Source organism: Bos javanicus, chromosome 20, assembly GCF_032452875.1.
Source record: "Bos javanicus breed banteng chromosome 20, ARS-OSU_banteng_1.0, whole genome shotgun sequence".
NCBI lineage: Eukaryota > Metazoa > Chordata > Mammalia > Artiodactyla > Bovidae > Bos > Bos javanicus.
In genome coordinates this window covers 6,498,216-6,522,847 of record NC_083887.1, presented here as the reverse complement: position 1 = coordinate 6,522,847, position 24,632 = coordinate 6,498,216, and positions in this window count along the sequence as shown.

Sequence of the window (24,632 nt, the reverse complement as noted above, 5' to 3'; positions counted from 1 at the left end):
CAACAGTCAGCGTGATGGACATTTTCTGAATGCCTGGAAAAAAAAACTCTCAGAGAGATTAAAACTAGGATCTGACATTCCACACCTTGGCCCATATCCTGAGAAAACCATTGATCAAAAGGCACGGACACCCCAACAAAGCTTTAGCACTGCTTCCGATAGCCGAGACACAGTACCAGCAAAATCTCCAACGAGGGATTAAAGCTGAAATAAGGTGTGGTACATACATACAGTAGACTATTTATCACTCATTAAAAAACCATCACTGAAATTAGGTAATTCTGACAGTAGTAGCCACGGGATGGTCCTTGAAGGATCAAACACCAAGGGAAGTCCGTCAGGCAGAGGAAGACCGTGGTATACGAGGAACCTTCCAGGCAAAATAAAAGTAGCCACAGAAGGCAACAGACTTAGAACCAAAAAGAGAGTCTGAGAGTCAAACGAAGCGTTCCCGAGGGACGTAAGTGACGCCCAGGAATGGAGTGGGATGTCTGTGCCTACATACACAAGAAATTTGTATTGTAACAGATAATCTACAGAGATTATCCCCTTCCTTTCTTTCTACCTTCCATATATAGACAGCATTCTGTATCTCTAAAGACATAAATCTGTATCTCTAAGAGATAATCCACAAAAATGATCTCCTAACTTCCCTTTTTATGTACACAGAAAAGTGTATCTGGAGATATATAATTCACAAGGACCCGATGCTCGGCACTCTCCTCAACCTTCTACGGTAAAAAGTTCAAAAATGCAATAGAGATACACCGCTATTTAGCTATACATGTTATAGCTAAATCTGGCGGCTGTACACTGAGGACAAGCTCAACACCGCAAACCGACTGCACTCCAACATACTGGCGTGGGTTGCCATTGCCTTCTCCAACATAACATCGGCACGATGTTAAGGAAAAGGAAGAAAAGTGATGCCTGCTTTATTCCCTCTGACCGCCCTGACTTGGGGCGCGATCCATCCTGGAGCCTGTGCAGACTTGGGTCTCCAGGCCAGACTGCTGCCTGGCAGGCTGTTCGTTGAGCCCCTTTTAAGCCTATACAGTCCGCTGTGCTCTGGTTGGGACCAAAGACCCGAGTGGGATCAAGTCCTCAAAGACCTTGGGGGCAATAGTCACCTAACCGCCACCAGCTCCTGGTGTTGCGGTTTCCAGCTCAAGCCTCCTTCCTGAGAGTGCAGACTCCTGGGCACTGAAGCCCAGACAACAAGGTGCTGCCGTTGCGGTTAGTCTGGAAGCCGTGTGTGTATGGGTGTGTGATACTTCAGGGGGAATAAGTAGTGAGACACAAGTCCTTAAATGTTCGCTCAGGTCCATTCTACTCTAATTCACAACCCTGGAAGCTGACTTTCCTTAATGCGCTGTTTGCCCCAGGAACCAGAGGTGGTCATCAAAACGTGCTGCCACCCTGTGGACATTTTCTGTAACTACAACTTGACCAAAGGAGTTTACTGGAGCCTCCAATTCACAAGGGGACGGGATGTGCTGTCAGTGACAGCTTGCCTCAAGAAAGGTCCTGGGTAAATATTAGAGAAATAAATTACAAGCACACCCAACTTGCAAGATGCTAATCCAAACATAAGTTTTCCACACATGCCTAAAAGAAAAAAAATACCCTATCCCCCACAAGATGCTCAGCATTCCTAATTATTGCAGAAGGAGTGCTAATCAAAACGCCAAGAAATGAAATCCTACCCATCAGAATGGCCATTCTCACAAGTCTACCAACGGTATATGTGGGAGAGAGCGGGGAGGAATGGGGAACCCCTCACACGGTCAGCGGAAGGAACGCTGCCAACAGACACTGGAACTGACAGTCTCTGCATGGCAGACAAAAAAAAAAAAAAAAAAAATCAACAGAGCTAACCCTAGGATCTGACATCCCCACATCTCGGTCTATATCCTGAGAAAACCACCATTCAAAAAGTCACACGCACCCCAACATTCACTTCAGCACTACTTCCAAGAGCCAAGACAGAGACCCAGCAAAATGTCCACTGAGAGATTAAAGCTTAGATTTGTTTATATATTTTTAATATTCATACAGGTGTAGATGCAAACAGGCTGTTGGGCACACATCTTCATGTCTTTTCTTTCAAGATCAGATTTGTTTATATATTTAGATTAAAGCTTAGAAAAGACCTGGTACTTATAGACAATGGACTGTCATCCAGCAATGAAAAACTGACCCTGAAATTATGAAGTTGTATGGCTACCCACTTGTAGCCATAGAAATGGACGCTGGAGCATCACATACTAAGTGAAATCAGCCAGACAGAGGAAGACAAGAGCATATGATGTCCCTTCTGGGCAAAATTTAAAAAGAGATAGATAGGAACTAAGTTACAACACAAAAATTGACTCTGAGAATTCAAACACAAGAATATAAAAAAATAAAAATAAAAAAGGAGAGGCCAAGGAATTAATTAGGAGGTTGGGAATAACACATACAGAAACTTGTGTCTCTACTAGATACTCCACAAGGACCTGATGGTCAGCACAGGAACTATGCTGACCTTCTGAAAAAACCTCTACGGCAAAAGAAAGCAAATAGAGCAGACCTGCTGTGTGTATGTGTCATAAATGACTCAGGCAGCTGCACACTGACCCCAAACAGAAAGCCGCAAAATCCATATAGTCCGACATAGCAGGCATGAAATGAAAGAAAATAAAGCGTTGCCTCGTTTATTCCCTCCAACCTTCCTGACTTGCGCTGCTGTGCCATCCCTGCAGCCTGAGCAGGCTCGGGTCCCATCACTGGCTTGGGGTGGGGTCGAGACAGCCGAGCAACCAGCGCTTAATTGAGATCCCTCTTAAACCTCTTCTGTCCAGTTTCCTGACTGAGACCAGAGTCCTAGTGCTCCCAAAGGATGGGGACCCGACCCGCTATCTTCCAGGACCTTGGAAATGTTCCCTAGCCCCCAGGACCTCTGGTGCTGGGGTCCCCAGCTCAAGCTTCCTTCTTGGGAGTGCAGCCTCTTAGGCCCCTCAGAAGGGTGCTGTGGCCCTGGCTGGAATGAGTCTGGAGGGGAGAGGTGAAGCTTTAGGGGGAAGAAGTGAGACACAACCCCCTAAGCTGTTGCTCAGGTACCTTCCACTCCAGTTCACAGCCCAGGAAGCCAAGTTGCCCTGAGGCTCTGGTGGCCTAAGGAACTAGAGGTGGTCAGGGGAAAGTGCTGCCGACTTGTGGACACTTTCTGTAACTACAACTGCACCTTCGATGCTTACTGGCACCTCTATTTCTCAAGCGTTGGGGTCTGATTATGACAGCTGTCCTCAGGACATGTCCTGGGGCAGGAATTGCAGAAATAAATTCCAAACGCAACCGGCTTTCAGGAAGCCAACTGCCACAGGTAAATTTTCCTCACACCGTTCTGGGAAAAGACAAAGACCCAAACCTCCACCACAGGACAAGAAGCTCAGCATCCCTAATTACTGCAGGAGTATCAATCAAATTGAAAACAAGAAATCAAGTCCCATCAGTCCCATCAGAGCATCCTCAGGCGGCTACAAACACTAAAGGCAGGAGAGCCCGAGGACAGGGAACGCCCCTACACAGTAGGTGGGAAGGCAACAACACCCAGTGAGTGGACAGTCTCTGGATGCCTGAAAATACATCATCAAGAGAGCCTGAGTCTAGGATCTGACATTCCTAGGTCCCGAGAAATCCATCGTTCAGAAAGGCACATGCACCCCAGCTAGCACTGCAGCATTACTCACAAAGTCTTCACCAGCAGATTCAACTTAAACAAGATGGGCTACATATATAGGATGGACTATTAGCCATAAAAACCAAAACTGAAGTAAGGAAATTATGCCACTGGTAGCCACAGGGATAGATCTAGAAGGATCATACCCTAAAGGAATTCAGCCAGACAAAGGAAGGCAATATAACACAAGATGTCCCTTCTAGGTAGAATAAAAAAACTGAAACAAAAGAAAGAATTTACAACCTGAAGACAGACTGAGAATTCAAATTCAAACCAAGAGTTCAAGAAAAAATGAAGGGCCTGGGATGAGTTAGGAGGTTGGAACTAATATAGACACAGAAATCTGTATCAGTAACAATAATCCACTAGGATTATCAGCTTCCTTCCTTCCTCCCTTCCACATGCATACAGAATCTCTTTCTCACCTACACAAATGTGCATCTCTGAGATACTCCACATAGGCTATTTCCTTCCTTCCTTCCTCGTATACACAGAACACTGTATGTGAGATAGATAACCACAAGGACCAGATGCTCAGCACGTTGCTTGACCTTCTGCAATAAACTCTATGGCAAAAGAACCAAAAAAAAAAAAAAAAAATCCTAGATATACTCCATGGATACGTCATACCTGAATCAGCCAGCTCTACACTGACAAGCACAGGGCGCCAGATCGACTACATTCCTACACAGCGTCGGCATGAAGTCAAAGGAAAGGGGAGAAAATCAATGCCAGTTTTACTCCTTCCAACCTCCCTCATTTGGGCCTCTATGGCATCCCAGGAGCCTGAGTAGGCAGGAGCCCCAAGGCTGGACTGGGGTGGGGTCCAGACAGCCTAGCATGGTGCCCTCCATTGAGCCCCTTTTTAGTTATTATTATTATTTCTGAGCCCCTTTGAAAATCACGACGGTCAGCTTGTCTCGGGTGGGACCAGAGTTCCGAGTGGGATCAAAGCCTGGAGGGTCGTGGAGGCAATAGTCACCTAGCCTGAGCGTCTCTTGGGGCTGTGGTTGCCAGCTCAAGCCTGCTTCCTGAGAGTGCAGCCTCCTAGCACCCTCGGACCTTCGGCTGGGTGCTGTGGCCCCTGTTGGGATTAGTCTGGGGGTCGGGTGTGTGAAGCTTTAGGGGGAAGAAGTGAGACACAAGGCTGCAGGCATTTTGCCGTGGCGCATTCCGCTCCAGTCCGCAGCCCAGGAAGCCCACTTTCCCTGAGGCTCTCTGGTTGTCTGAGGAGAGGCAGGCAGGGGAAAGTGCTGCCTCCTTGTGGAGACGTCCTGTAATGACAGCCGCATCAACTGTGCTTACTGGCACTTCTACTTCAAAAGGCCTCATTCAGTCGCTCAATCGCAGCGGACTCTTTGCAACCCCACGGGCTGCAGCACGCCAGGCTTCCCTGTCCTTCACCATCTCCCGGAGCTTGCTCAAACTCATGTCCATTGAGTCAGTGTTGCCATCCAACCATCTCTCCTTTGTCATCCCCTTCTCCTCCTGCCTTCGATCTTTCCCAGCATCAGGGTCTTTTCTGATGAGTCAGCTCTTCACACCAGGTGGCCAAAGTATTGGAGTTTCAGCTTCAGCATCAGTCCTTCCAATGGATATTCAGGACTACTTTCCATTAGGATTAACTGGTTTTGTTGTAGTAAGGGGGGGCCCTCCTCCAGGGCTTTTGTCTGACACTCAGAAAAGAATTGTCTGAAGAGACACGTGCTGACAAAACAAGAGACTTTATTGGGAAAGGGCACCCAGGTGGAGTGCCCCAGGGTAAGGGAACCCAGGAAAACTGCTCTGCCACATGGCTCGCAGTCTCGGGTTTTATAGTGATGGGATTAGTTTCCGGGTGGTCTTGGGCCAATCATTCTGACTCAGAGTCCTTCCTGGGGGTGCACGCATCGCTCAGCCAATATGGATGCCAGCAAGAGGGATTCTGGGATGTGTGCCAGGGTCCAGCCCCGGTGGATCCAGGGAATTCGAAGCGGGGACGGCGTCGGCGAGGATCAGGAAACAATTGCTTAATTAAACTTTAATTAAGGATATAAAGAGTAATAGAATAAGGATAGCTCAGTGAGGAAATTCAGTGGAGAAAAGAGGCTGAATAATTCAGGCGGAAGGTAAGAGAAAGAACGACATGGTGAGACCAAGTTTCAGTGAACAAGGCCCACACTTTATTTTCCAAAGTAGTTTTTATACCTTAAGTTATGCATAGAGGATAATGGGGGAAGGGGTAGAGTCATGCAGTAAGCCAGGCTTTCTTCCTGCACACTTATCATATGCAAAAGCTTAGGTGATTTGCATCATCTTCTGGCCCGGAGGCCTGTTAACATTTTAAGAAACTTATTTTTCTCTAAAGGTGATTATTCTAAAGTCAGGCGCCAGCCTCCAAAAAGCATTAGATAAAGTTGCATTCCTACAGAGCAAAGGTGTGGTGGGCTATAACAAGAAAAAGAATTAACTCAAGGGTCCCAGGTTACAAACATTAAAGCTACTACTTACACCAATTATATTAATCAATACACTGCCAGGGACACAGCAGGTAAGGGATATGGAAACTTAGCAGCAAACATTGGCCCAACAAGATGAAAATCCCTTCACCAATACAATTTCTAATCAATCTTTTAACTACTCAAAAGAATCTGTGTTTAGACAGTTTAGATCATCTCCTGCCTCTCACAGTTGGGAGGCTCTGAACAATCTCATGTGGCCAGAAAAACCTATTCAGGCAGGCTAGAGGATTTCCAAAGGAGTTTGTAGGTTGAAACACTGTCACATCCAGGAATTATTAACTGGAGCTGTAAGCTAACTCTTTTTCAGAGAGGTAGTGGGGGACAGCCCCCGTAAAGTCAGAGGTGTAGGTGAAAGCACAAAGCAGAAAGTAGGCAGACTCTGGTTTTGGGTGTAAATGCTCGAGAATTTCCACGGGGACTCCTGAGGCTCGATCCCGCCTTTGCGTATGCCGAGCCTCCTTCCTCATGACCTTTGTCATGAGTGGAGCTCCTCACGCTGGCTCCTGGCAGTGATAGAATTCCAGTTGAGCTATTCCAGATCCTGACAGATGATGCTGTGGAAAGTGCTGCACTCAATATGCAATATGCACTCAATATGCAATATGCCGGCTCCTGGCAGATGTGGATGGACACACGGTGTCTCCTTTTGATCTTTCCCGAACTCTTCCGGTTGGTGGTCGCTTATTAGTTCCGTATTCCCTACCAGGACCTCCTGTGGTAAAACAACTCATGAGAATGCATGCTAGAGAGCCTGGCCAGGGTGGGCGGTTTCAGTCAGCGTTTCCCCTAACAGTTTGGTCTCCTTGCAGTCCAAGGGACTCTCAAGGGTCTTCAACACGACAGTTCAAAAACATCAAAATATGTTCCTAAAGAATGTTTTGAACATTCTGAACATTCTTTGAGACTCAGCCTTCTTTATGGTCCAACTCTCATATCCATACATGACTACTGGAAAAACCATAGCTTTGACTAGACAGGCCTTTGTCAGTAAAGCAGTGTCTCTGCTTTTTAGTACGCTGGGCTTCCCTGGTGGCTCAGAGGGTAGTGTCTGCCTGCAACGTGGGAGATCTGGGTTCAATCCTGGGGAAGGAAGATCCCCTGGAGAAGGAAATGGCAACCCACTCCAGTATTCTTGCCTGGAAAATCCCATGGGCAGAGAAGCCTGGTAGGCTACAGTCCATGGGGTTGCAAAGAGTCAGACACGACTAAGCAACTTCACTTTAGGTTGATCATAGGTTTTCTTCCAAGGAGCAAGTGTCTTTTAATTTCATGGCTGTAGTCACCATCTACAGTGATTTTGGAGCCCAAGAAAATAAAGTCTGTCACTGTTTCCATTATTTCCCTATCTATTAACCAGGAAGTGGTGGGACCAGATTCCATGATCTTGTTTTTTGAATGCTGAGTTTTAAGCCAACATTCACATATCCTGGGGGGTTGTTAATGACAGCTACCCTCAGGGCATTTACTGGTGTGGGCCTTGCAGAAATTCCAAGCACAATGGGCTTTCAGGAAGCCAACAGTAAAGGGAAATATTTTCACACACCCTTTAAGGTATAAACAAAGCAATACAAAACCCAAATCTCCACCACAGTCCAAATGCTTTGTATCCCTAATTACTGCAGGAATGCCAATCAAAAATGACAACCAGAAATCAAACCTCACCCTTCAGGTTGGGCATCCTCACGAATCTACAAATAATAAATGTGGGAGAGAGCCTTGAGTAAAAAGAACCCCCTACACAATCGGTGGGAAGATAGACGGGCAACACGGAGGGTAACTGACAGTCTCTGAATGCCTGAAAATAAACTATCGAGAGGGGCTAAGCCTAGGATCTAACATTCCCCTATCTGGTCTTAGATCCCAAGAAATCCATCATTCAAAAGACACATGCACCGAACGAGCACTGCAGCACCACCTACAAGAGGCAACACCCATAAACACAAAATCCTCAGTGACAGATCAAAGCTTCAGCAAGATGCTCTGCGTGTGTGTGATGGACTCTCACTCGGTCATGTCAAAACAACGCTAATGAGGAAATTGTGCCCCTGCGAGCTGATCGGACCTACATGGGGGCTCATGGTAGAAATGGCTCATGACGTTGACCCTGCAAACAAAGAATAAAATCACAGTGACCCTTAAGACTGACCAAATTGCCCAAATGAGATTCTGTTTTCCCATGGGCGCCTAACTTCTCAAGATTGTGTGACCACCGGATTCCAGTCCTCCGGCTACATGACCATAGGACCCAACTACAGGCTAAAAATTAACCATCCCTTCAGAGAGTGTTTCATTGGCGGAGTATAAGAAAGACCCCGTCAGAAAGGGACACTGGTTCACCTAAAGGACCAGTCTCCCTCTCATTTCCCTCTAATAAATCTCCTTTTCTTGCCTGGATGCCCGGCTCGCTCATTCTCTTTTCTCTGTGCTCGCCTTACATTCAGGTGCCGAGACCTGAAACCCAGGAGGGAAGATCCACCGCAACGGGGTGGGCCCCTCTCACTGTTGCAGAAACCAAGCACCACACTTGGAGAGCTGGAGAACTCAGGTTTATTACGCCTGCGGGCCCAGAGGAGTTAACACTCCAAGCTCTGAGCCCCAAACAAAGGGATTACGGAGTTTTTATACATGGACAGGCATGATTAAGCGGGTTTGCGGGTTTGCAGGGGATGGGCGATTGCAAAGAACAGGACAATGGTGAGTGAGATAAGCTCCAGTTCCTAGTATTGAGAGTCCCCACTTTCTGAGACCTACATGATCCAGACTTTGCAAGGAGCAAGATGAGTTACGGAGGCAGAAGGAGGAGGCGGTAAAATTTTAACTTTTCCTCTTCATCACGAGACTCCCCTCCAGTGGTCCCTTCCTCTGGACCTTGCCAAGAAGCTGACACAGAGCTCTCCACTTGTCTTCCTGGACTGACATCCACACACTGGCCCACATTTCATCCATAGTTACAAGGGCGAGTGATATCCCATCCTCTCGGATCCGCTCTCTCTCGCCTGGTTTCCAAGTCCCAGCATTGGCAGGAGGCTCCCCACGGCCCTCGGCCTTGTGCCCTGTCTGACTTTGAAATAGGGGACGCCCATTTCAAAGCAGACTATTATTACTCTCTGAGAAAGTCTTTCAGACCTCTGTCCTCGCTTTCCCTCGCCCTTGTCTACCATTCCTGTTCAGTGGCATGTCCAGGCTTTCTCTGCTCTCTGCTCTCTCAACCCTTCCTCTGTGAATCTGTTGCAGGAAGGGGGACCCCTTCCAGGGCCCGAAACTGGGCTCTTGTCTAACACTCAGAAATGAAGAGTCTGAGGAGACACACATGCTGACAAAGCAAGAGATTTTATTGGGAAAGGGCACCCGGGTGGAGAGCAGTAGGGTAAGGAAACCCAGGAGAACTGCTCTGCCAAGTGGCTTGCAGTCTTGGGTTTTATGGTGATGGGATTAGTTTCCGGGTCGTCCTTAGCCAATCATCCTGACTCAGAGTCCTTCCTGGGGGTGCACGCCTTGTTCAGCCAAGATGGATGCCAGCGAGAAGGATTCTGGGAGGTGGTCGGTCCTGTGGTGTCTCCTTTTGACCTTTCCCGAACTCTTCCAGTTGGTGGTGCCTTGTTAGTTCTGTGTTCCTTACCAGGACCTCCTGTCGTAAAACAACTCATGCAGATGGTTACTATGGTGCCTGGCCAGGGTGGACGGTTTCAATCAATGTGCTTCCTCTTGCAAGTCCTGCTCTACTTCTCAAATACTCATAGGCCACTCTGGGCCACATCCTCCTAATATGATGTCTCCTGATCCCTGTTCAGACTTTTCTTCTTTCTTCGACCCCTCTGACCACAGCCCACCCCCTATCACTCCCAATCCCCTTGCAGCCGCTCCGGATCCAGTTCCACAACCTCCACCTTATGCCCCCTCCTCCCTCCCTCCTTCTCAAGCAAAGGCCGCCCTCGGCTCCCAGCCCCCCGCCCCTGCCTTTTCTGGAGGCGCAGCCCTAGCCTCTAGCCCGACCTCCCTAGATCCCCTCTTTAAAGCAGGGAACTTCCCAGCAGGTCCCCCCTCCTTCCCCTGCTCCACTCCTCCCTTTAAGGGAAGCAGCTGGAGCAGAAGGCATTGTTTGGGTTCATGTCTCATTCTCCTTCACCTATCTACCCCCAATCGAAAAGCCTCTTGACTCCTTCTCTTCAGACCCCGATAATTATCTAAAAGAATTCAAATATCTTACCAAGTCTTACCACTTAACCTGGCATGATATTCCCATCATCCTTTGCTCCACTCTCCTCCCAGAAGAGAAGGAAGGAGTATGGCAAGCCTCTCAGGCACCTGCTGATGAGATACACAAGACTGACGATGCTAACCCCGTAGGGGCCACGGCTTCCCCGGAGATGATCCCAACTGGGATTATCGGGCAGGGAGACCTGGATGAGCAGCCCATAATCACGTGGTTGCTTGCCTCATTGTGGGCCTTCAAAAGGCAGGATGTAAAGCCGTCAACTTTGATAAGCTCTGGCTAATAACTCAACGGCTAGATGAAAATCGGGCACAATTTCTAGCCAGGTTAACAGAAGCCCCACAAAAACATACAAGATTAGACCCCACTTCAACAGAGGGCAGCATTGTCCTTAACACCCATTTTATCTCTCAATCATCCCCAGATAGCTGAGAGAAACTAAAAAAGGCAGAAGAAAGGCCCTTAAACCCCTCAACAAGAGCTTTTAAATTTAGCCTTTAAGATTTTCAATAACCAGAAAGAGCAGGCAAAGCTAGAGAAGGCCCAAGGAGATCAGGTTAAATACCACCTTTTCGCCGCTGCCCTCCATGGCTCCACATTTCATCAACCAACAAAGACAGGAAGCCCCCTGCGCCCCGCTTCAAATGCAGCAAAGACGTCACTGGGCCCCCTCCAGGTCCGCGTCCCAGCTGTGGCCTAAAGGGACTCTGTAAGGTCAACTGCTCAAATCCCCCTCCAAGGATCCAGACATCCCCTCCTGGTCCCAAGCAGGAGTCCTCTGACCCAGCTCTGCCCAGCCTCTTCACACTTGCCGCTGAAGACTGGAGGTGCCCAAGGCCGCAGGGTGACTCTCATCACCTCTAGGGAGCCCAGGATAACTCTCACAGCGGCAAGTAAGCCGATCTCTTTTCTCATCGACACGGGACCACTTACTCTGCTGTGCCTGTCTACTCCAGAAAAACCAAGTTCTCTCAGGTCTCTGTTATGGGGGTTGATGGTTTAATATCTACACGAATAATTGAGCCTCTCCTTTGCACACTTCGAGATGCCCCATTTTCCTATTCTTTTCTCATATTCCCAAAATGCCCCACTCCTATTCTTGGAGAGACATTCTCTCAAAATTCAAAGCCTCTATTTTTATCCCAAGCCCACCCTCTGATCTAGGCTGGCTACTGCTCCTCAACTCCACCTTCTCTTCCCCCACCCCATTGCTCTCCTCATCCATAAATCCATAGTTTGGGGTACAGACCACCTATCTGTCACCTCTCATCATGCTCCGATTCATATCTGCCTCAAAGTCAAGTCAAGTCACTCAGTCATGTCCGACTCTTTGTGACCCCATGGACTGTAGCCTACCAGCCTCCTCCCTCCATGGGATTCTCCAGGCAAGAGTACTGGAAGACCCATCTAAATTCCCCAATCAATGACAATATCCCATCTCCCAAAACATCAACAAGGGTTAAAGCCTGTCGTCACTAAACTCTTATGTCAGGGCCTCTTTTGCCCAAGTCACTCTCCTTATAACACCCCAGTCTTACCCTTCAAAAAGCCAAATGGCTCCTGTCACCTGGTCCAGGACCTGAGGCTGATCAATGCAGCTGTTATCCCCATACACCCAGTAGTTCCAAATCCCTATACTCTTTTCTCTCATTCCCTCTTCCACTACCCATTCCACCGTTCTACACCTCAAGGATGCCTTCTTTACCATCCCTTTACACCCAAACTCTCAAGACCTCTTTGTCTTTATACAGACCGATCCAGAAAATCATCACTTCCACAGCTGACACGGACAGTCCTCGAACAAGGCTTTCGTGATAGCCCTCATTTCTTTGGCCAGGCTCTAGCATCAGACCTAACCTCTCCTGACCTTACTCCGAGTACTGTCCTCCAATATATGGATGATCTCCTCCTTTGTAGTCCTTCACTTACACACTTTCAACAACACACTACACAATTCCTCAATTTTCTAACCGATTGAGGCTATTGAGTATCTCCCACCAAGGTTCAGCTCTCTCTTCCTAGAGTCACTATCTTGGAGTCCTTTTATTACCAACCAAAAGATATATTACTACCGATAGAAAGTCCCTTATATCCATCCTACCACTCCCTATACCAAAAACAGAGATCCTGTCCTTCTTGGGGTTAGCTGGATATCTATGCCTCTGGATTCCTAATTTCATCCTCTTGGCACAAACCCTGTATTAAGCCACCTGAGGATATCTTTCAGAATCCCTAGAACTAAAATCAAATATCTGTTCAAGCCTTAACACCCTTAAGAAAGCCATTCTCTCAGCCCCAGCTCTCACACTTCCTGACCCTTCTTGCCCCTTTATACTCTGCACTGTGGAGAGAAACAAAATTGCCCGAGGAGTTTGGGGACAAAATCAGGGCCCCTGCTTCACCCCTGTTACTTATCTAGCAAAGCAACTAGATCCCACAATTCGAGGTCGGCCAGCCTGCCGACACGCTCTGGCAGCAGCTGCACTCCTCACTCAGGAAAGTAAAAAACTGACTTTTGAAGCACCTACTGTCATTCGGACACCACGTGACTTTAAGGACTTACTTTCTTACAAATCCATGACCTTTCTACCTCCTTCATGCATCCAACCAATTCATGCCACCCTTCTCGAATGTCTTGAGTTCTCTTTTGAACGCTGTCCTACTCTCAACCCAGTCACCCTTATCTTCTGAGCTCCCATCCATACTTGCAAAGAGACATTAGAAGATCTAATGTCTCATCTCTTCCACATTTCCTCAACCCCTTAAAATAACCCTGACTTTACTTGGTATATTGATGGCAGCTCCTCTATGACATCAGAAGGAAAAAAGGTAACTGGATGTGCAGTTGTCTCTGACACTGAAATTATTCAATCCCAACCTCTCCCCCTGGGAAACTCTTCCCAAAAGGCAGAACTTATTGCACTAACTTACCTAACCCTTGCAGCTAACTAGAGAGCAAACATATACACTGATTCTAAATATGCTTTCCACATCATACATTTGGGTGCTGCCATCTGGAAGGAATAAGGAAGGCTCCTATCTACTAAAGGCTCTCCCATAACTAATGCCTCGCTTATACTCCAGGTTTTTGTTTTTTTTTTTTTTAAACTTTACAATATTGTATTAGTTTTGCCAAATATCCAAATGAATCTGCCACAGTTTTTAAAGGCAGCTAACATGCCAACTGAAGCAGGCATCATACATTGCCGAGGTCACCAGGCAGCCTCAGATCTCATTTCACAGGGCAACAACAGCATAGACAGAGAAGCAAACCAAGCCTCACTCTGATCACCAGCTCAACAACCTATAGTAATCCCTAACATAAAACCCCTGCACCTCCCCAGAGAAAACCCGCGATTATTACAAGAGGGAGCACAACCACAAGGAGACTGGTTACAAAAACAGGCCTGCTATGTCCTTCCCCAATCTCAGGCCACACAGATTCTTACGGACGTTCATCAGGCCCTACATGTAGGCACTAAACCTCTTATCGTCTCTTGAGACCTCTTCTCTTAAGACCTCTTATGGCATCACCGACACTATGGACATGAGTTTGAGCAAGCTCTGAGAGTTGGTGATGGACAGGGAAGCTGGGTGTGCTGCAGTCCATGGGGTCTCAAAGAGTTGGACATGACTGAGTGACTGAACTGAACCGAAGACCTCTTATCACCTCTCCTAACCTCCTTTCACTCCTACAACAGATCACTCACGCTTGCATTATCTTCTTCTCAGACTCACTGCAGGGAGCCCTAAAGCCTATTCCCTTATTCCCAACACATCAGGCTCGAGGGCATATTCCTGGAGAGGACTGGCCAATTGCCTTCACTCACATGCCTTCAACACGAAAATTAACACTCACACTCACTCTCAGAGACACTTTTTCAGGGTGGATTGAGGCTTTTCCTACGAGATCAGAAACTGCCTCAGAAACTGAGTAACACAGTTTCTCATATGAGAAATCATCCCTCGTTTTGGCCTCCCACTCTCTCTCCAATCTGATGATGGGCCAGCTTTTATCTCCCAAATCACTCAACAAGTAGCCCAATCCCTTGGCTTAACTTGGAAACTACATATTCCTTACAGTCCCTCCCTATCCCACTAATTCATAACCGACCCAAATGGGCAATTGAATTCATTCCTCTATTAATAAGTACAGGAAAAGCAGCTGGGATTGGAACAGGGACAGCAGGACTCACAGCCTCTTTAAATTACCACCAAAGCCTTTCTAAAAACCTCACTGAGAGCCTAGAAGAAACAGCTACCAGCCTTATCACTATCCAAAACCAGCTAGATGCCTTGGCAGTCGTGGTCCTCCAGAACAGAAGAGGATTAGACCTTCTCATGTCAGAAAAAGGGGGCCTATGTCTATTTTTGGAGGAAGCTTGCTGTTTCTATGCCAACACATCAGACATTGTAAAGAAAGAAACTGAAAGTTGCTCAGTTGTGTCCGACTCTTTGTGATCCCATGGACTATATAGCCCATGGAATTCTCCAGGCCAGCATCCTGGAGTGACTTGCCTTTCCCTTCTCCAGGGGATCTTCCCAACTCAGGGATCAAACCCAGGTCTCCCGTGTTGCAGACGGATTCTTTACCAGCTAAGCCACCAGGTTGTAAAGGAAGCAGCAAGAAATCTGACAACCAGGGCCTTGAGAATACGTGAGCACCTCAGGAATTCACGGGAAAACTGGTTAAGCAATTGGAATTGGCTGCCCTGGGTCCTGCCTTTTCTAGGTCCTCTTCTTCTTGCCCTTATTCTAACTTTCGGCCCATGTTTAATGCACCTTTTTAAAAAGTTTCTTCAGGACCATTTATGAGCTCCAACTGAACTATCCATGAGCTACTTCTAACTCACTCAAATTATCAAAAACTTCAACCCCACACGCCCCTTGACCCACATTCCAGGCTTTTCTCATCTCCCCCCAACGACGCCCCTGTCCCACAGGAAGCAGTTACAGAAGACTGACCTTCGGCCCTTATCCCAAATCAAAAAGGCTGAATGACAGGGTCTACGTGGGGGCTCAAGGTAGAAGTGGCTCATTATGTTGGTCTCACAAACAAAGAGTAAAACCACAGTGCCCCTTGAGACTGACCAAATTGCCCAAACAATATTCTGTTTTCCCGCTGGCGCCTACCTTCAGACCTCCGCCGACATGACCATAGGACCCAACTACAGGCTAAAAATTAACCATCCCTCCAGAATTTTTCATTGACGGGGTATCCGAAAGACCCTGTCAAAAAGGGAGGACACTGGTTCTCCTTACGGGCCAGTCACCCTCTTGTTTCCCTCTAGTAAGTTTCCCTTTTCTTTGCCTGACTGCCCAGCTTGCTCACTTTTCTTCGCACTCACCTTACAGTAGCCATAGCAATGGATCTAGAATACTCATACACTAAGGGGACTCAGCCAGACAGAGCAAGGCTCAAGGTGTTCTTTCTAGGCAAAATCAAAAGAAAGTGCAAAAAAGAATTTACAACCCAAAGAGATTTTATTGAGTCCCATCTCACTCTGCTCACCACAAAGTAAGTGGTGTCTCTGCTTTTTGATATGCTGTCTAGGTTCGTCAGAGCTTTTCTTCCAAGAAGCAAGCATCTTTTAATTTTATGGCTGCAGTCACCATCTGCAGTGATTTGGGAGCCCAAGAAAATAAAATCTGTCACTGCTTCCACTTTTCCCCCTTCTATTTGTCATGAAGTCCAGGGACCAGATGCCATGATCTTGGTTTTTTGAACGTTGAGTTTTAAGCCAGCTTTTCCACTCTCCTCTTTCACCTTCATCAAGAGGTTCTTTGGTTCCTGTTCACTTTCTGCAAGTAAAAGTGGCTTATCTTTAGGAATGCAACCAGTACTATTTATCACATGAAAGATCAGAGGGGGAAACTACTGTAATCTCTATTTTTTATTTTTATTTTATTTTATTTTTTAACTTTACAATATTGTATTGGTTTTGCCATATATCAAAATAAATCTGCCACAGGTATACACGTGTTCCCCATTCTGAACCCTCCTCCCTCCTCCGTCCCCATACCATCCCTCTGGGTCGTCCCAGTGCACCAGCCCCAAGCATCCAGTATCGTACATCGAACCTGGACTGGTGACTCATTTCATATATGATATTATACATGTTTCAATGCCATTTTCCCAAATCATCCCACCCTCTCCCTGTCCCACAGAGTCCAAAAGACTGTTCTATACATCAGTGTCTCTTTTGCTGTCTCGTATACAGGGTTATTGTTACCATCTTTCTAAATTCCATATATATGCGTTAGTATACTGTATTGGTGTTTTTCTTTCTGGCTTACTTCACTCTGTATAATAGGCTCCAGTTTCATCCACCTCATTAGAACTGATTCAAATGTATTCTTTTTAATTGCTGAGTAATACTCCATTGTGTATATGTACCACCGCTTTCTTATCCATTCATCTGCTGATGGACATCTAGGTTGCTTCCATGTCCTGACTATTATAAACAGTGCTGCGATGAACATTGGGGTACACGTGTCTCTTTCAATTCTGGTTTCCTCAGTGTGTAATCTCTATTAAGAATTACAATTGAACCAGTGTAATTAGGCTACAAAGAAGAGATGAAAGTCATAGGAATTGGAATGCAAGAAATACAAAACCATCATGTATTGTATACAATATGATTGTGTTAAAAATCTAAACACTTTTTAAAATAAATTTGAATTTAAGATGATCACTGGACATAGGTCAGTGACCCATTGTATTCCTTTATTAAAAAAACAAAATTGAAAACAAAAGAGGTTTAAGTATGATTTACCAAAAATGCATAAAAGACCAAATACCTGGGAATAAATCTAGTACAAGTTAGACTGCAAACTACAAAATATTATTGAAGAAAATTAAAGGGGATACATTTAAAGACCTAAATAGAGGATTTGTGGATTAAAAATTTCAATATTGTAAAGCTATCAGTTCTCCCCAGATTGATTCATAGATTTAATCTTAATTAATATCCCGATAGAATACCCCAATAACTAAAAAAAAATCCCAGTAGAAGTTGTGGAAATTATCAAGATGGCTGTAAAATCATATGGCAAGTCAAAGGGTTTAGCATGTCCAAGCAAGAAGAACAAACCTGGAGAATTTACATCACCATTGATGGAGAATTTTTATTATAAATTAACACAGTAGGAAGTTGATCCATGGAGATAAAATCCCACTCAGAGAACAGAATTGAGAATTTAGAAGGAAATACACACAGAGAATTACCTAATTTATGATAATAGGGACAGTGTAATGGAAAGAGTGACTTTTTAACGGTGGTTCTGGGTTGATGGGCTCACTGTAGGGGAACAAAATGCCTTGAAACCCAGCATAAAAAAATATCAATGTCCAATGTATTCCAAGTATAAAAGTGAAACATGGACTCACATGCCTAACTGCCTGGGAGCATTAAATATGCCGTAAACATTGTTGCATTACATCGCTTCTCTGTTTCTGTTTATGGTGTGTGCATGGGTGCTCAGTCCTGTCTGACTCTTTGAGGTGCTTACTCACTACTTGCTAACTGAATGAAACAGTGATTTAACTCAAAATATGAATTGGAGTATCATATCCTTTCTTTGTAGAAAATATAACTCCAACTATAACATTATTAGTCTTTGTGCTACAGACATCTTTACTGTGTGGTATTTAACGAAGTAAGCCATCCATTGATGTAACACTTGTGGAAGATAGGCATTCTACTTTAAATTATTGCATTAGAATGGCTTAAAACATCAATGCCTTTACAAATGTTGTCATCTTTATGCGTTTCTGTACACCTAAGAGGAATTCAGGAATGCTGCATTTTCTCCATCTAGAAAGGTCTGCATTCTCTTGTCCCTCTATGATATCCAAGAAATCTGTCATGGTTATCCTTTCCTGAGAGCATCAGGATATGATTTCACTTCCTTCCTGAACTTCTGTACTGTCTGTACACTGCGTTTCTTTGTCAGAAAATCAAAGTGTTAGTTGCTCGGTCATGTCCGACTCTTTGTGACCCCATGGACTGTAGCCCCCCAGGTTCCTCTCCCCATGGGATTCTCCAGGCAAGAATATTGGAGTGGGTTGCCATTCCCTTCTCCAGGGGATATTTCCAAACCAGGGATCAAAGCTGGATCTCCCACACTGCAGGCAGAGTCTTTACCAACTGAGACACAAATTGTAGTATAAAGCTATGTGGTTCCAGATGAATTTTAAACCCCTTTGCTGGAGGTAGAAATCACGTCTATTTACCAGTAATCTAACATTATATTTTGGACATAGCATAATTTAACTGACTAGTTACAAAGACTAATAAAGACTGAGCTAAGATCTAATATATGAAACAAATCTTCAAATATTAGGAATAATATCTCTTGATAGTCAAAGTTATAATTAACTTCCAAATAACGGAAGTCACAAGGAAGTCTGAGGTTGAAGAACAAAAATAAAACCTATTCAAGAAAGTCTGGGTTTAAAGAACAAAAATAAAACCTATTCAAAAACAAATAAATAAAACCACTTATAAACCTACAGAGATGGTAGAAGGCTAAAATATTGTGAAAAATCAAACCTATTCCATTTAGTTCCAGACATATTCCAAAAAGGCAGAGAGGAGAACCAATAGGTTTCATCAACCAGTCAGTTGCTAAGCAACTCATCGCTAAGATGGATGTAAAGTGCCTTGATAATGATGGGCATCAGGGGATGTCCTTGCATTAGTCCAGTGACACAATCATACAGAAATACAAAAATAGAGGATAAAAGCCAGGTGGTCCTCAGAGGCTAACCTCGAATGACTGACCTTTGAAAATGCCTTCTGTCTTAGCACAAACGTCAGTACTGAACACTTGAGCATTTCACAGCAGATAGTCTTCTTTACGGAAGTACTTCACGAGTCACAAGAGTACTTCGAAAACAATCTGAGTGACGACGTGCTTAAAACAAAAACCTTCATTTCCATATTTTCAATTTATGTTGTAAAGTAGTATGCTTAAAATTAAATCCCAAGTTCTCAAGTTATTATCACTGTCATTTTCACTGCTGATGAGTAAAACCTTCATTTATGATTAAAAACAAAAAGTTCTAAAAAGTGTACTAGTTGCATGGGGAGATTTTTGAAAATGCACCAGGTACCTTTGACTAATCAGTGGCAATTACATTTTTTATAATTATACAGTTATGCAGAGAAATAAGAGCATACTGAAATTAAAGAGAATAATAAAATAGCAGAGGTAAACTAAAGTCCTAATTGTTGAAATGTAAAGACAGATTCTGCACTACAAGGACATTTGTACTGGTTTCTCATAACAATGGACGTGCAAGGAGAACGAATCATGAACCCAAGTCTCTGGTCCCAGCACAAGACGGAGGATTTAAACCCACGGGGGAGCACCGAGAAGCCGTGAGCTGTATGCACCTTTCCCCTTGACCATAAATCCTCAGGAGACACAGTGATGGCCCTCTACAAATTGATGACAGCCTGAGATAATTTTGCAGCTTCCCTGGTGGCTGAGATGGTAAAGAATCTGCTGCAATGCAGGAGACCCAGGTTTGAGCCCTGGGCTGGGAAGACCCCTGGAGGAGGGCATGGTAACCCACTCCAGTAATCTTGCCTGGAGAATCCCATGGACAGAGGAGCCTGCTGGGCTACAGCCCATAATCTGGCTGTGTGAGCGCATGGCCATTAACATGAGTTTCTGCTTTCAGGTTCATCCCAGAGCCTTCTACTTGTGAATGTCTTATATATAACTGAGTAGACCTCAAAGGAAAAGGAATGGTACTCTTCAATTCTCTTCTTCTCAAGGTAATTTTAAAATTGTTTTCACTCTAATTCATTTATGGCCTTGAAAGTAAGTTAGACCGTTTTACCACTGACAAGAGTTGCCAATAGCTACACAGAACATTGTTGAAAAAGGGTGGGACTAAAAGAAAGTGCAATATTTTTTATAATAAATACATAATCTTTCATGGAAACTTTTCTAAAACTTTCACTTGTATCTCAATCTCCAAAAATAAATTTTTATAATTTAACAAAAAGCTAAATGAAAAGTGGAATGTCTTCGATAAATTAACTATGTGAACACTTGAAATACATAAAAATGACAAGCTAGTGTTCATGGTATTGATTGAACTCATATGTCAGTTGTCAGGTACAGTGTGAGTGCCTCTGAGCTGAGAGCTGTCTGTTGTTGTTCAGTCGTGTCTGACTCTTTGTGACCCCACGGACTGTAGCCCACCAGGGTCCTCTGTCCCTGGGGTTCTCTAGGTAAGAGTAATGGAGAGTATTAACATTCCCTTTTCCAGGGGACCTTCCCAACCCAGGGATTAAACTCACATCTCCTACACTGGCAGGTGGATTCTTTACCACTGAGCTACCTGGGAAGCCCCCGAACGCCTTTGAGCCAAGGTTACTGGCCTGCTTTCTGTTTATTCTGTGGAAGCTGAGATGGAAACCACAGCCAGCTTCCTGGCCCTCCTCAGCTCGCAGGCCAAGTGGGCAGTTCACCCCTCACCACACATCCCCTCCCTCAATCACGCCTCACTGAGCATCCTCTGGCCAGCATTTTCCCACTGGAACCACTGAACAGGCCATTTTCGTACATTCTGTGTGGATTAAGTACAAAGAACACTGTGTATTTCTATTAAAATAGAACCCTAATTGTTTCAACGTTAACAAACAAATCAAGTGTTATTATTAACAATTAAAAGACCACCACCTTTGGGAGTTGCCAAGGGTTTTCTGCCTTCAAAGAGTCAGTTCTTCTTTCTCCTTTTCCACTCCATTTAATCAATTAGAAAAGGAAAGTCTGCTTATTTTCAAAATCCACATTTCCCAATAGGAAATTGAAAGCCCAGAAAACAATTATGGAAAACGGGGCAGAGCAAAATGCGGCAGTCATTTATGCTGTTTGAAGTTTTCCTGAACATCCATTTTCTGTTGCTTCTTTCTCACTTAAATGGGTTATACCTATGTCCTCAAAAAGCTAGAGTCTGGAATATGAAGAATTGTCTTGGCTAATACAGAAAGTATTTCCTTACAGCACCAGAACTAAAGGTAAGAATCTTAGAGAGTAGGTTAAAAACATCTTTTCTCTTTAGGTCTAGTCATTTCTTCAGTCTGATGAAGAATGATCTGATTTCTTCAAGCTGATTTGATCCAAATCACAAATAGAGCTAATGTACATGGTGTTGAATTTGAAGTATTAATAAATAAGTTTTAGCTAATAGTTATTGTTTTATGTATCTCACAAGAACTTTCACCAACTGATCCATAAATAGGATGACTTAATAGAGTTTTGTAATGTATGTTTTTCAAAAAAAATTTCATCATCTTTATGTAATTGTATTACAGCTTTATTTTGAGAAATACTAGTTTGGATTATTTTAAATCAGGACATAGTTGAGAAAGGCTGTAATAATGCCTTTCAGAGGAGTAAGAAGAGCTTTGCGCTCCCTGCTGCTGTCTGCCCAGCACCGTGGAGACAGGGCTCAGTGCATTTAAGAGCTGTCTGCTGGAGAGCTAGGTCGGACCTGTGCTCAGCATTCGCAAGAGCCCCTGGGCAGCAACCAAGATGTTGTCAAAGTGCAGCTGGAAATCTGTTAGTGATTCTCACGACGCTGACGGCGTTTTACGTCATCACTGTGAAACTCGTAAGCCAGTTTTGGTAAGAGTGCATGTTTTCTGCAGATCTATGAAGAAAGGCTTTGTTCTACGGCTGTGTGTGTCTAAAACCTGCTGGAATAACTGCGTGACTTGGCATATGCATTCAACTGTACACTGAGGTAACGCCACACATCAAACTGGCTATCTCAGCTTTTAAAAGTGAAATTTTCAGGGACATCCCTGGTGGTCCAGTGTTTAAGAATCCACCTTGCAATGCAGGGGGACTCGGGTTCAATCGCTGATCGGAGAACTAAAATCTCACACACCAAGGGGCAACTGAGCTTCGGTGCTGAAGCTACTACAGAGCCACAGAGCCACAATAGAGTTTGCACAGTGACTCAGAAGATCCCACAGAAACGCAGCGAAGATCCCGAGTGCCCCAGCTAAGACCTGATGCAGCCAAATAAACACATATAAACAAATGCATTCTTTAAAAGGGTGAACGTTTTCAGCCGTTTGGAAGAATAATACATTTGAAATCTATGTGAGTTAATACATTTCTGAAAGAGCCGATGTCCTTGCACCACATGAGGGGGCTGTTTAAAGTCTTGAGACGGTGGGAGCTACGGGAGACACACGGGGTTAAGAGAAGGCCACTGTGGCCAGAGACACGGGGGTGGAGGTGGCCGGGTCAGACCGTGGAGAGGAGCGGCTGAGGATGGACGCTCAGCTGTGAGGATGCTACCCTCATCACCGTCTGCTTCATGACAGAGTTTAGAAGCTTAGGAAAGAGTTTTTTTTTCTCTCTCTCTCTTTTTCCACTCTCTTTCTTAATGAGACACTTGGGGCAGGTTATCTGGGAGCTCGGTGTCTGCGGGATGCAGGGGGAGGGTCATGGACGCTGCGGACATTGGAAGGCTTGGCCGGAGCTGGGGCGTCCGGCTCTGTGTGGTCCCACCGCTTAGGTGAGGGAGGGAGGGAGGGAGGCCCCACTTTCAGGTCACCTGTGCCTTTCCAGAGCTGTGTCCCCCCTCATGTGGCAGCCACTTCTCCCCATCAAGGGCCTCAAGGGGAGGAAAAGAGTATGTCAAGGCTGTATATTGTCACCTTGCTTATCAACTTCTATGCAGAGTACATCACCTAAATGCTGGGCTGGATGAAGCACAAGCTGGAATCAAGATGGCTGGGGGAGATACAAATAACCTCAGATATGCAGATGACACCACCTTTATGGCAGAAAGACAGGAGGAACTAAAAAGCCTCTTGATGAAACTGGAAGAGGAGAGTAGAAAAGCTGGCTTAAAAATCAACGTTCAAAAAATGAAGATTATGACATCCAGTCCCATTACTTCATGGCAAATAGATGGGGAAATAATGGAAACAGTAAGAAACTTTATTTTCTTGGGCTCCAGAATCACTGCAGATGGTGACTGCAGCCATGAAATTAAAAGATGCTTGCTCCTTTGAAGAAGAGCAATGACCAACCTAGACAGCACATTGAAAAGCAGAGACATTACTTTGCCAACAGAGGTCTGTCTAGTCAAAGCTATGGTTTTTCCAGTAGTCATGTGTGGATGTGAGAGTTGGACCATGAAGAAAGCTGAGCACCGAAGAATTGATGCTTTTGAACTGTGGTGTTGGAGAAGACTCTTGAGAGTCCCCTGGACTGCAAGGAGATCCAACAAGTCTATCCGAAAGGAAATCACTCCTGAAAATTCACTGGAAGGATTGATGGTGAAGCTGAAACTCCAATACTTCAGCCATTTGATTTGAAGAACTGACTTTTGGAAAAGACCCTGATCCTGGAAAAGATTGAAGGCAGGAGGAGAAGGGGATGACAAAGGATGAGATGGTTGGATGGCATCACTGACTCAATGGACATGAGTTTGAGCAAGTTCCTGGCGTTGGTGATGCACAGGGAAGCCTGGTGTGCTGCAGTCCATAGGGTCACAAAGAGTCAGACACGACTGAGGGACTGAACTGAACTGAACTGCCTCCCAGTAATGACAAAGGTGAGCAACGAGCAGAGAAGAGAGAAAGGTGAAAAGGCAGGACTGAAGGCAAAAGAGCCGGTAGTCAGTTATTGGACCAGACCTTCTGCTCTGTGGGTTGTTGTCAGCATCAGTCAACAGGGAGGAAGGGCAAGGGGATAGAATTCATTAAAGTAAGGAGCTCAGATTCTGCCTGCAATGTAGGAGACCCAGGTTCGGTTCCTAGGTCAGGAGGATCTTCTGGAGAAGGGATAGGCTACCCACTCCAGTATCTTGGGCTTCTCTGGTGGCTCAGCTGGTAAAGAATCCACCTGGGTTCGATCCCTGGGTTGGGAAGATCCCCTGGAGAAGGGAAAGGCTACCCACTCCAGAATTCTTCCCTGGAGAATTCCATGGACTGTATAGTCCATGAGGTCACAGAGAGTCGGACATGACTGAGCGACTTTCACTTTCAAGGAGCTCAGGAAGTCACAGAGATTGAGAGTCAGTGGGAGGTGAGAGCTTCCTGTCACAGCTCCTGAAACCTTCGGTCTCTGGTTGGTAAAAGATGACTCTGAGTGATGTGCATGTACGCCAGTGACCCTTCCAGGCTTAAGATGTGTATTATGTGTCAACAGC